The sequence below is a fragment of the Protopterus annectens genome, chromosome 12.part0, assembly GCF_019279795.1.
Source record: "Protopterus annectens isolate FY-2018-M chromosome 12.part0, PAN1.0, whole genome shotgun sequence".
NCBI lineage: Eukaryota > Metazoa > Chordata > Ceratodontiformes > Protopteridae > Protopterus > Protopterus annectens.
This window is the reverse complement of record NC_056746.1, coordinates 1091521511-1091535705: the sequence shown is the minus strand read 5'-3', so window position 1 is coordinate 1091535705 and position 14195 is coordinate 1091521511.

Below are 14195 nucleotides of genomic sequence, written 5' to 3'. Positions count from 1 at the left end.
CCATCACAGGTAGAGCACATGCCCAGGGAAACACACACACACACACACACACACACACACACACACACACACACACACACACACACACACACACACACACACACACACACACACACACACACACACACACACACACACACAGCCTTTGTTTGGTTTCTCCTGGTGAAGACCAGGGAAACTGCAACATGGCTCCTCCTATGGGTGGGTGAGACAGTCCTGCTAACATCAGCTCCTTTCAGACATGAGTTACGTTTCAGCCTATGGCAAGCCCCACCCATGGGCTATCATTGGACAATCACACAGGGGTAGGGCATAACAAAAAATCCCAAACTATCCTGGTGGTTGCCTAAATGACAACACCTCCTGGATTACCCTCATCCTAGTGATGGGGTAATGAATTAGTCAATTGTCTGGGAAGGTGCTGATGACTGGTAGGCAGCTGAGACAAAGTGGAAAAAAATATATGGCTGTACAAGTTTGCACTGCCAATGACATGACTTCGCTTTAGTGGCCTTTCTCATACTCATCATGTGATCTGGGGAACAGACATATAAAAGACATCCAGTCTCACTTATGTCTATATGTTACACTGGCTAACCATCTTTGGCAGTAGGTATCGACCACCATTGCCAAACTCATGTCATGGAAACCTTGGGGATATGTGTTCACATGCTATTAAACAATATGCCATCTAGCTCTCATGTCAACAACCTGTAAACAAACAATACTGTGTCAGTTGCAGTGACAGAGGACTGCACATCACCTCCATGTGGTCACAGATGGATGGACATCAATGTCCACAAGCACAGTTTTTTCTAGAGAAAGGATAGTCTTCATGAGAAACTATGTTTCTTTGGAACAACACTCACCACCATGTCATCTTATTTGAGACAGAGCAGAACATACACTGACAGTGCCATTCATATAAGCTGTTACTAAACGTTTCAGGAATCCATCTCATGGACAGTCAAGGGAGTCCTCTACCACTTGGCTGCTACAGTGACAGGGCATGCTGGCACAGGAATATTGCTGATGTCTTTATAGCCATCAGCACATGCAGCTTTTCTACATACATTGTATTTTTACCTCTCAACATCTTAGCAAAAGAAATATGAATAATTAAAGGGGGGGGGGCAATGGCCTAAAAATAGGGACAGATTTTAAATATTGCTCTTGTAAACTTAGAAAGGTGCTAGAGTAACATGATTTGTGTTACCATGCATTTTCTGAAGGATAAGAAGTCTGAAAGTCAAATATATGTCATTATTTATTGACTTCAGTCCTCAGTGATTTACCAGAAAACCACACTTTTTTACGAGTAACATACCAAAAATAAAAGGCAAAAAGCAGTGGTATCTTTGACCATCCTGATAATGGGCGTAGGTACAAGTTTAGTGTAAGTGCCAACTGCATGACATTACATGTTGTTTACTTAGCCTATTGCAGGTGCTGCAAGGCATTCTATGTTGGAAAACCAATAGGACTTTGATAGACAGATCAGGGAGCGCCTTTACAACATATGATGTGCTTCCAAGAACAATGCTTTGTCTAAGGATGTGATTAGCACTAACACTAGTCATACTTTCAGGCTTATGGTTATTGATAGACTCTTTCCCACTGCTAGAGGTGGTGACATCAGGAATTTAACTGAAACCAGAGAGGTCAAATGGATGATAAAACTAAGGGCTGACCAAGATAGTGGACTTAACAAAAAAGTTCCACTTAGATCTATACTAAAGGGACGTAGCTTTAGGAGTTGACCTTGCTTCATTTCATATTTTTATATTTTTTTATCTTTATTTTCATTTTTGATATGTACTCGTTATTCCATATATATTTTTATGTGTATTTATTGCTGTTTTATGTTTATTTTATATAATTATATGCTCTATCACTTTATTTTTATAAGCGCTTTAGCTGTTAACATGTGATTGGATTAAGGGTATTTGAACTACGTATATATTGCAGTGGCTCATCTCTCTGTCTGTGTTCTGATGAAGCAGTAGTGAACGCTTACTAATTTTTATTTATTTGGCAACTAAGTTTTAGTTGTTTGGTAATAAATATGTTTCTGCTTCAGCCAGTGTGTTACTCCGTTGGTTTTGTTCTCCGATTATCCCATTTTTCTTCCAACGGTGTATTTATCGAAGTCTGTGCATTTCCATAGTATTGATTTAATTGTGTTCTATATATTTAATTGTGTTCTATTTACCTTTTTTTTCAAGATACAGAATGTTTATCATAGATTTTTACAATGGTTGGCACTTAGTCTCAGAGAGAGGTCCTATTTCATGTGGAATTCCCATAGAAAACTGTTCCCCATTGCTAAACAGGTTCCTGTAGTAACTCAGACAACAGCTTTGATATTATCTGCAACAGCTGACTATTACTAAAGGTACTAGCATTTGTAGTTTGCTGATTATAAAGTAAAATTCAGTTGTCTGCCACACTTTGCTGCTATATGTTCAGTTAGCTTGTGTAGCTTGGCAGTTTTAGTAAATTAATGTGCTGTAGTACTTTAAACAATATTTTTCAAAGCACGGCTTTAATAAGGCTTTTGTCAATAAATTATGCTGACTTGCACTGGTGAGAAACTAGAGCACTGTGGTGGAGGAATTATGACATGGCACCAAACAAATCATGATGGAAAACACATTTTAAGGTATGATAGTCTGCCCAGCACATGGGCGTATGGTTTTAACAGTCTTGTTTATGCTTCCTGTTTCCCAGTATGACACTATATATATATATATATATATATATATATATATATATATATATATATATATATATATATATATATATAGACAGAGAGAGAGAGAGAGAGAGAGAGAGCATGCATGAACAATGCACGAATTAATTCAGAAAGACGCAGGTTGCTGTGGTAAGAAGTGGATGAAACTGCTTTATATAACAGAGAAAATAATGGGAAACAAGCAAAAAGTAGTACCACTCAGAACAGATTTTGCACAACTGCTTGTATGGTGTATGCTGTCTCATAATTCTGTCTACATCTCAACTGTCCAGATTTCCACAGACTGTCTAGATTTTTGCTTCATATTTTTGCTCTTTTCCTCATAAAATTTGTGGTTTTCTGGATTTTTCAGGCAAATCAGTGAGGACTGAATTCACTAAATAATGACATAAGTTTGAGTTTCAGACTTCATATCCTTCAAAAAATACATGGTAACTAAAGACCTTTTATATTAGCAATGTTCCAAGTTTATAAGAGCAATTTTTTTTTAAATGTGTCCCTATTTTTCAGGCTTTGTTCCCCTACTATTTTTGGCTTTGTCCGGATTATTTTTGTGCTAAGAGTTTGAGAGCTATATATGGCCATATGGCTGCACTCAAACTCCAGTTGTTGGTGTGTCTTTTGACTTTTCCCGGTTAGGGGTCGCCACAGTGGAACTCTGGTCCGCTAATGATTGGCAGTAGATTTTTACGTGCCGAGTTGCCGGCCCTGACGCACAACCTTCAGCAAAGGTACGCCCATTCACGCATGTCTCCACACAGAAGACGCTCTAGCTGAGAATCGAACAGGACAACGTCTTGCTGTGAGGCGACAATGCTACCGCAGCACCACCACTGCAGTCTCTGTACAAGTCAATAATCAGCACTAAGAAAAACTAGATTTTTTTCTTTAACTCTTTCCCCCATTTTGTTTGGGTAGTCAAGACTTTTCCCCTTTCCTGGAGCTGTCCTGCTGAGATAGCTGTTTAGAATGCCCATTATATGGCAGTATTGAAGGGAGTCTGTTCCATGAATTCCTTCCACCATTCTCCATTACTCTGTACTTGCACCTAGGCAACACCATCCCAACAGCCTGATGGTCTGTCTTCTCTTCCCCAGGCTGAGGCCTCCTGAATTAAGAGGTGAACCTTAACTGTCCCTTTGCCAAGATACAACGTAACATTCCCATGCACATACGTGCTGACTCATTCCAGGACAGACAGGGATTTTTCATTTAGTCTAATCTCTCCCAGAGGCAGACTGAATACACAGACACTTCTACAAGGCTGGACCCGGTGATATGAATGCTTCCAAGCCCGTGCAAATTATATGACTGCAATGCAAATGCTGTTGGCTAGTTGCATGTGCATGAACAATTATGTAGTCTTGTGCAAATGCTGTTTGTAGGGCATATATCCTGACCACTGGTTTTCCTACAGACACACTCACCCTCTGTCTGTCTTGTGAAAGGGAGAGCTACCATCCCTCTCTAAGGAGGACTGAGATGGCCAAAACCACTCACTGTCATCTTCCCCAGCTAGCTTCTACAGTCCATATGCTGTTAGTCAACCCCATGTCACCCCCATGTCATCTGGGTCACAATGAAGGCTTGGTCAATTTATGCAATGGAGTTGGCTAAGAAACATTTTTTTTTTTTAATTTAAAATTTCTTGTCTGTCAAGACCCAGCTGTCATTTTAGTTAAATCTGAACATCCCCCTAGCCAAAACAATCTAAGTATATGTCAGAAACTAGGCTAGGGTTAGTTTAAGGGAAAATTAATTAAGATTCATTGACACTGAAAATTTTAGTTTTGAAAACAATTTGCCATAGGCATTGTTGGGGAGTAAATATTCTCACACCCTCTGTTCTTAAATAATAACTTCAAGGTTGCACCACCTCAGAGAAATGAAAACAGAGGCAATCCAGAAAACCTGAGTCAGGTCTGGTATCCCACATGTGACCCAGAGGATGGCAGGACTAACACAAAACAAAGTACAAAGGATTAGTCCAGATAAAATCACTTTGGCTAGCAGATCTAAGATAGTCTCTCCCTGGTTCCCTCCATGTGGGAGGAATAAAGATGCCTTGTTGAAGTTTCAAGTAGTTTTCTCAGTTAAGTAGGTAAATGGGTGAGTGTTCTAGCAATAATTCTAACTGCCTGGGTCCTGTCTGTGAGCCAGCTAGCTATCCACTGGGTGACATAAGGGTTTGTACCTAACCTCTTTAACTTTGTCAACAATGTCAGAGTTCAGTATTGAATCAAATAGCTTGGCCAGGTCAGTGTAGATAGTGTGTACCATTTTGCCCTCATCCATTGCTCTGGTGATCTTCTCAAAGTCCACCAGGTTGAGTAGGCTTGACCTGCCCTTGATGAAACCAAATTAGGCTGGGCCCAGTGTCTGGAGGTTTCTTATGTCATTATTGATCATTTCAATGATAATTCTTTTCCATGGCTTTACACATGAGACTAGTGAGACTTATAGGTCTGTAGTTTCCAGGGTGTGTAGATGGCTCATCTTTGGGTAGAAGGATGACTTTTGCTGTTCTCTATTCATAAGGCACAACACCTGTTTGGAGGCTACAGCTAAATAGCAATTCCAGAGGGCCTTATAGGTCATGTTTCATACTATTTAGAAGGCATCCTGGGATAATGTCTGGGCTCATTGATACAGGGTTATTGGCCTTAGAGAGAGCATTAAGGATCTGTTCCCTACTGATAGCAGGGGAGTTATATTTGATGGTATTTCCTGAGGGAAGGTTGATGGGGAGAGAGGGATAACGTTGGAGCTGAATTTGTCAGCCAGTAGGTTTGCTATATATTCTGGTTCAGTTTAGGTGGCTCCATTTACAATGAGCTCTGCACACAATTATAAATTGACTTTGAGATTGTTGGGAGGCCAAATGTACCTCAAATGTGGCTTTGGTAGACCTTATTTGTCCTCAGAATTGTTTAGCTTGATGAGAGTGCTTTTATCCTGCTGGGTGCTCACCTCCTAATTTTTGCCATGATTTTCTTGCTCCTGTTATACAGCCTATTGATGTTGTGATTCCACCAGGGTGGCTTGTTTTTTGAGTTAGTTCTGTACTTCTTCGTGGTGGGTACAGCTGCCTCTATGCAGCTATTAACTTGCTTGTATAGGATTTCTGTGAACAGTTCTGTGTAGGCACAGTGTTCTTAGGGTTTATGGGGGCTTGAAATTTTGCCGGGTTACCACTTAATAGTAGGAAGTTAGCCTTAGAGTAGTTCCTGAATATTCCAGTGTTAGCTGGGGTTCCAGGTGTTATTTTTACTTCAAAGGAGACCACTTTGTGGTCTGACCTTACCCGATAAGACATTACATTCATCATACTCATATATCTGCCCAAGGGCATTTTATAGCCTTAGCCTCCAGTTATGTTCGCCACCACCCCTTTTTGAATAATAATAAAACTACTATTATTATATTTTGCTGCTGTTCAGTCAAAGTGTGACTGAGTAAGTCCCTGGGTATATCTATCTGCCATCCCATTGGTGATTCATCCTCCCTTGAAAAGCGAGTAGGTGCTCTGCCCTCACATGTACCGGGATTTTTGTTCACAGCATAGGGAGTCTCTCACGCTATAACCGTGTCAAGGTTTAAGTCTCCCGCCCTTACACTTGGGGGGGGGGTCAGCACTCTCCTGTATTAGTGAGGACCAAATCCAGTATGTTTGCAATCTGGGTGGTGTGTTGACAATTTGGTCCAGGGCGTTTGTGTTTACAAAATCCAGAAATCTCTGTGCCTATATGTTTGGTATCATATTGGATTCCCAGTTAATAATGGAGTAATTAAAGTCTCCCATGAATATGGTATTGGGTTGGATGGTGAGTGTTTCCAATAAGTTTAAATACATGGTTTGGACTTCCTGGGCATAGATGGGGACCTATAGCTTGCAAGGAAGTGGTATTGGATTTTGCCTTTGGTGATTTGAACATGGAGAAGCTCAAGTGCTTTGTCTTGTTTGATCAGCCTTGAGGTATATTTATTTTTGATTGAAATCAAGACACCTCCATCTTTAGTCCCTGTCTGTGTAGTAGCTCGTCTAAATGTGTGGAAGGCATTATAACCTTGCACTGTCAGTGTGCTATCCACAGCTTTAAACCATGTCTCAGTGACAACACGAATGTCAGCATTCTCTAGGGTGAAGACAGCTTCTAGGGATTGCAGCTTTTTGTTTAAACTCTTAGCATTGCGCTGTAACACCCTTAGTCTCCTAGATCTGCTAGCTAAAGTGATTTCACCTCAGAGAAATGAGGAATACTCAACCCCTGTCAAGTAAAAAGTCTGTCTGATTGGCAGTTCACTGAATATTGTGTCAGGAATCACTTCACTGAGTAAAAACTCTTTATTTTTGTCACAAACAGTTTACTTAATCAATAAGTCACTCAGAAAGGTAAAGTATGAAAATGTATATCTTTTCCATTCGGAATATAGGAGTAATACTAGGCAAGTAATTATGTACATCATAAGCTGCCAAGTTATTTACATCTTTAAGAAGATAAACTTAAAAGATTGTGCCACCCTTTTTCTGCACTTAATAGTATTCACATATTCACATGATAACCCTGGTATAAATTTGTGTCTACCAATCCAATAATTATGACCAGCTTTAGAAGTGTCCAACGTAGTACTTCCTTTGACCTGTAGTGGTAATTAATTCCACAGGCTGGGAATACGTTGAGCTAGAACCCTCCAGTGAGTTCTTGCTTATTTGTTTGTAGATTTAAGTCCCTAGTGTGAGTGCCTGAATAGCCTTTGGTTTTGTGAAGAAATAGGTGGTCAAATAGGCTTAGGTCTTTCATGTCTAGAAAAGGCGTGATATGGCTCACCTTGGAGCAGCTGGTAGATGACTAAATGTAAGGACAGTTATGAAAATTTATTGGGAAATATGAAGGATTTAAAGCCTTTAATTTTCTAGTTTAGAAATCTTTGGGGGGCTTTCCAAATGAGCAACATGCTTGGATTTGTATATGTGTGTGTGTGTGTGTGTGTGTGTGTGTGTGTGTGTGTGTGTGTGTGTGTGTGTGTGTGTGTGTGTGTGTGTGTGTGTGTGTGTGTGTGTGTGTGTGTGTGTGTGTGTGTGTGTGTGTGTGTGTGTGTGTGTGTCTTGCAATGGACTGGCATCCCTTCCAGGGCTGAATCTATGTTATGTATCTGTTGCATTCCACAGTGGGCTAAGACTGTCCCACATTTGATATTTTTAGAATTAGTAATATCAATCGGCTATAGTTTTCTTGTTAATTAGACAACAGAACACAATGTGTCAAGAAGAGTGTGTGTGGGTCCTGATCATACCTCTCAACTTTTTGAAGCAAGAAATATGGACAAAGGCACATACAATGGGGCACAAAGCCCCAAAATAGGAACACTTTTTAAATATTGCTCTTACAAACTTACAAAGTCGATAGAGTAACATGTTTTACATTAGCATGGATTTTCTGAAGGATATGAAGTCTGAAACTCAAGTATGTGCCATTATTTTCTGACTTTGGTCCTCATTTATTTGCCACTGATTTGCTAGAAAACCACAATTTTATGAGAAACGGGCCAAAAATATTAGGCAAAGATCTGGACATTCTGCGAAAATCTGGACGGCTGACAGGTATAGTCCTGATTTACTGAAAAAATGTATACTGGCAATTTATATCTAGTTAATCTATTGTATAATAGAACTATCCATCCATCCATTCATCCATACATACAATAGTGTTGAGTTGTAACTGACTCCTGCAGCAACCTCATGCACAGTCAATGCCATCCACAGTATTTATTAGGCAAGTAGGGAATGATAGTTGATTGCCAGGACTTTCTTCCATATCACTTATGCGCACATGTATATATACACACACGCACACACACACACACACACACACACACACACACACACACACACACACACACACACACACACACACACACACATGAATAGTTTAGGATTACCAGTCCACCTACCACATGTCTTTGAGATGTGACAGAAAACTATAGTACCTGGAAAGGACATGTATACTCCATACAGAAGTTACCCCTGCCAAGAATCAAACCAGAGAACCTCTTGCTGGGAGGCAATAATGTTACTTTATCACTATGCAGCCTATAAAACCACATAATTTCCTACAAAACTGTACAACTGCACACTGTAAGTTGTGATTTATTGCATCATTTTGCTTGATTTGTTGTTTTTGTGTGAGAACCTGAAAATAAGTCAGTCCTAATAATGTCATCAATTATAAAATAAAATAAATACATAAATAAAATAACCACTGAACTCCTACTAGCTTTTTGGTTTGGATGAAATTACAAGCACAAGAGATAATCATCTACTGTAATTATTTATGGGTTGGATGATTTAATCAGGGCAAATAGAAACAATATTTTCTGTCTGCATTATTATGCAAGACTGCCTTAAATTAGAAGGCTGGCAGTATGAGAAAATGTGTTGCAGGTAACTGACTACAATGTTAATTCACTGGTTCTCAGACTTCCATGCTAACATTGAGAAAAGAGCAGCTAAATCACAAATGTAGTTATTCTGAGGTAGCCACATTTTGCATGATAGGTAGTGCCTCCATTTGTGTAGCTCATGGACCACTTTAATTTACTTATTAGGTGAAGCAGCACAAAGTTTATTTATTTATTTTTATTTATCTTTTGTTTACCTGGAAAGTCTGACTGGGATGGAGCCCATTTTCAGCTGAGACTCAGGGAGAAATGATCCAAAACATTTGACAATGTACAAAATGATTGTTCCATTATATACATTACATAGTTGTATACATCTTTCCTTACTTACAAGACATCACATAATATATCATATATACAAGAAAACAGTTGCATTGATTTACATTTAGTATAGTATGCCATATGGTATACAAACTTAGGTTCATAGGTTCATAGATTAGTACTAGGCTAACTGCCCTTGCGAGCCATTTTAAGCCTAGCCAATTATCCCTTGTTTCATAGTTTCATAGTTTAGTACTGGGCTATCTGCCCTGGGGCATTTATAAGCCTAGCCATAGTGATGTGGTTTTCGCCACCCCATGTAATGGTACAAAAGTGTACAGAATAGATTTAGAATACTGTGCCTCTGTCTAGTAGTGACACAGTGAAGGCCTCTGTCTAGTAGTGACACAGAGATGACCCCTGGGGTAAACCTACGATCTCCCATCCACTCGTCAAGATTTCTCTTGAAGAGAGTCAGTGAGGGGCTCTGCCTAACATGAACTGGGATTCTGTTCCAGAGTATGGGAAGCCTCTGAGTTATGAATCTGTCCCTCCAGCATGTCCTATTCATATTTGTGCTGAGGTTTAAATCTTTAGCTCTCATGGTTCTGATGGATTTGGATTTTTGAGGTGGAGCATCTCCATCAATTCCTGATTGGACATGGCCTTGTATGTCAGGCACAGATCACCTCCGAGTAGGCGGTATGCTACTGAATAGAACAGGAGTTTCTTTAGTCTGGCAGCATATGACATATGTTGGAGCCCCTTGATCCTCTTGGTGAGGTACTTTTGGGGTCTCTCTAGCTGTTGCAAGTGCCGGGTGAGGTACATACCAAATGGGGCATTGTACTCAATCATGGGCCTGATAAGGGAGGAGTATAGGGGTACAATGACCTCCTTTGATCTGGATGTGAATCCCTTCATGATAAGGTGGGCAAGGTAGAAAGTCTTTCTAACCACTTTGGCAACGTGGGTGTCAAATGAGAGGTCACTATCAACTTGGGTCCCCAGGTCTCTGATTACTTTTTCCGTACTCAGTGGGTTACTGTCTATGTGATAATTTGTGGGTACTTTGTTTTTCCCAAAGGGGATGACTATACATTTTTTGGCATTTAGTTTAAGGCCATGACTCCGGCACCAGTTGTCCGTTTCAGTGAGGCCTTTCTGTAGGATGTATGTGTCAGCTGGTGTATCGACTATGGCGCCTAGTTTGCAGTCATCTGCGAACTTTGTCAGCCACAACCCTCCCATGTTTGCTTTCACATCTGAGAAATAAATGCCAAACAAGAGGGGTCCCAGGACAGAGCCCTGTGGGACACCACTTGTGACTGGCTTTGAGTCTGACATGGCTCCAGTGATTTTGACTTTATGGGTTCTATCCTTTAGCCAGTTTGCCACCCATCTTGTGACTTATGCATTTACATTTAAGCTGTTGAGCTTGTCTATGATGCCAGAGTGGGGTATTGTATCATAAGCTTTAGCCAAGTCCAGGTAGGCTGTATGGACTGCTTTGCCCTCGTCAATGGCTCTAGTGACTGTTTCGAAAAAGTCAACCAGGTTCAAAAGGCAGGATGTGCCCTTTACAAAGACAAACTGGGTGGGATCAAGTGTCTGTAAATCCCCAATGTCTCTGTTTATGAGTTCCATAATGATTCTTTCCATAGCTTTGCAGACCAGGCTGGTTAAGCTTATGGGGCAGTAGTTACCAGGGTCTGTAGAGGTGCCTCCTTTGTGGAGTGGGACTACTGTTTCTGTACGCCATTGTTCAGGAACATATCCTGTAGTAAGGCTAAAGTTAAATAGCATTTTTATGTGCGGGTTTAGCTCCTCTTGGAGTTCACGTAGCACGCAACCCGGGATACCGTCAGGTCCCATTGATGCTGTGTTTTTAGCTTTGCTGAAGGCGGTTCTCACCTGGACATCTGAGATGACAGGGAGGTTACATTCAGCTGGGATAAGTATTTCTTCTTTTGGGGGTGAGGGAGGGAAGAAATTTGCACTGAACCTGTCTGCCAGAATGTTGGCGATATCTGTGGGTTCAGTGTATTTTTTGTCATTGTGAACTAACTCTGAACATATCTGAGGGTTTCCACCCAGGTTTCTAACATAGCTGAAGAAGGCCTTGTGGTTATCTTTAGTGCCCAAAGCGATTTTTCCTCTCAAAGTTGGCCTTGGATGTTTTTATGAGAGAATGCAGCTTTCTACTAGTGCTGATTAGAGATGCCTTCTCTTTATAGGATTTTGCTCTGTCATGCAGTAGCTTCCTTCTTTTGTTATACAATTTGTTTATGGCTGGGGTCCACCAGACAGGATGCCTGCCCTTGGTGGAGAGGGTCTTGGTTTTATTTGGGATTGCATGATCCATGCATTCTTGGAGATGTCCGTAGAAAGCATTTGTGAAGGATTCTGCATTGTGGGATGTGGTTTCCACTGGCCCAGTGGGCTTAAAGGATACCATCTCAGTTTTAAGAAGTGTAAAGTCGGCTTTTGAGAAGTTTTTCACTGTAGTCTTTTGTGTTGGGGGTGGAAGTGGGATATGTATATCCAGGGTGATTAGTTTGTGGTCAGATCTCACTAGTGAGGGGTATACTTCTGGTGTGGAGCACTTTGTCCCCATGTTTGTGATGATCAGGTCTAGTATATTATCTCCCCTTGTGGGAGAGGTGACTAGCTGTTCCATTGCATTTAAATTTATGAATTCCAGGAACCTTTGGGCTAGGGTGTTTGGGCTAGAATAATGCACCCAGTCTATGTTAGGGTAGTTGAAGTCTCCCAATATGATGGTGTTTGGTGAGATATTCATATCCTCCAATGTCTTCAGGAAGGCTGAATGGGGTTCCTGAGATTGGGAGGGTGGTCTGTAACATGCTACCAGTTGTATAGCAGTTTTGCCTATGGTTAGTTGCACCTGGATGGTCTCTGATGCTTCATGTGTTGCCACTAACCTGGAGGTATGGGTGTCCTTGATGAATATGGACACTCCCCCATCCCTTTTTGGTTTGGCCCGAGTTTTTGGGCCGAAAAGCATGATACGAGGTATAGCCTGGTAGCGCTGGGGTGATCTCAGGAGCCTTGAACCAGGTTTCAGTTACTGCACAGACATCGATGTTCTCCATACTGAGGAGTGCTTCGAGAGCCTGCATCTTGAGATTTAAACTTCTGGCGTTGAGCAGCATTACCCTTAATTTTTTTCCATTTTTGTTTTCTAAGGAGGTGGGTTTGTCTTTTGAGCCTTGCCTAAAAAAGGCACTATGGGGGTGGCAAGAGCCTTAGCCAATATCTGGAAGCCCAGTGGTGACAGATGCAAGCCGTCCCTTGTGAAGCAGCGTGGCTTGTCCAGCATGTCATCCCAAGCAGACAGACATTGGATCCCCCTAGAATGACACCAGTATTTGAGCCAATTATTAAAGCTGATCATCTTGTCTTTGTATTGTGGCATCATTCTTGGTGAGGGCAAGATGCTGCTCAGGGTCAGGGTCATAGCAGCCTGGGCTACATAATCAGAGAGCTCCTCTATGTCTGTTTTCATGTAGTCCAGGGAGGTACGTCTCAGGTCATTCATGCCGGCATGGACAATGATGGAGTCATATTTGTACTTGCTTTGGAGTGACCTGAGTGCGTGTGTTATGTGGTGGATCCTAGCTCCCGATAGGCAGCTCACCGTTACCCTCTCCTTGTTCAGCCTGGTAAGTGGAACGTCAGTGTGTCTGACTATAGAGTCACCTATTACTAGTGTATCAGGCATGGTGTTTGGCCTTAAGGGCTGTGATTGTTTGACACACTGATTTATTGAAGTATGTGTTGCATGTGTTATGTTTTGAGGTGGTGGATTTTTGGGTGTCTGCTTTGGGAGCCTCTGTTGTTTTGGTAAGTTTTTTGTTAGAGCCTCCAAGTATGTCTTTGTGTTATTATGTGTTTGGTTTGCAGTTGTGGTAGGTCTATGTGGGACTGGGTTTGGTGTACGTGTGGTTACCTTTTTCTCCTGTCTGGTATTGCCAGTCCTGAGTTGAGAGAGTTCAGCCTCCAGTTTGGCTATATAGTTGCATCTCTCACATGTATTTGTGTTTGTTGGGAGGAGGAGAGGGTTGTCTGTGTACATGAGACAATTGTAGCATTGTCTCAAGATTCCCAGATTAACCAGCTGAACCGGAGAGGATGCTAGTAATCTACCACTCAACATGCTAGAATATTATAAGGGAGTGCTGTGCCTTTAAGGGAAGTGGGTACTCACAGGGAAGGTAGGTGGATGTAGTGCTTACTTTTGTTAGCGAGTGCTTACTTAGAAGAGAGGTTTTGAGAACAAGTACTGGGCTTTTAATAAAGCGATTAGACTGATTATTATAAGAGTAGAGCTTTCTTAAGGGAAAATTTGAAGAGCAGACTTGGCGGAGCCAGAAAAAGTTTAACCTTGTTTAACCGACAAACGAGCAAAGCCGTGCAAACGCGGATTTTAAACAGGGAATTTCAAAAGAGCTAGAAATGGTCCAAAACAACCAATTACTACAAGCTCTTGTGCTGAGGTCACTCCTTCAGGGACAGATAGGCTGCTCAAGGCTCCCCACTCCCACTGGTGAGCAAAGAAACTTCCCTCTATCCAAGTAAGGCAATGGACAACACAGGAACTACACCACAGCCCAGAATACAGCAAAGCCTGTATACTGGTCTAAACTAGTCGAGGAGAGGCAGGAAAACAAGGATATTTTTTTGTTTTTGAGATAGA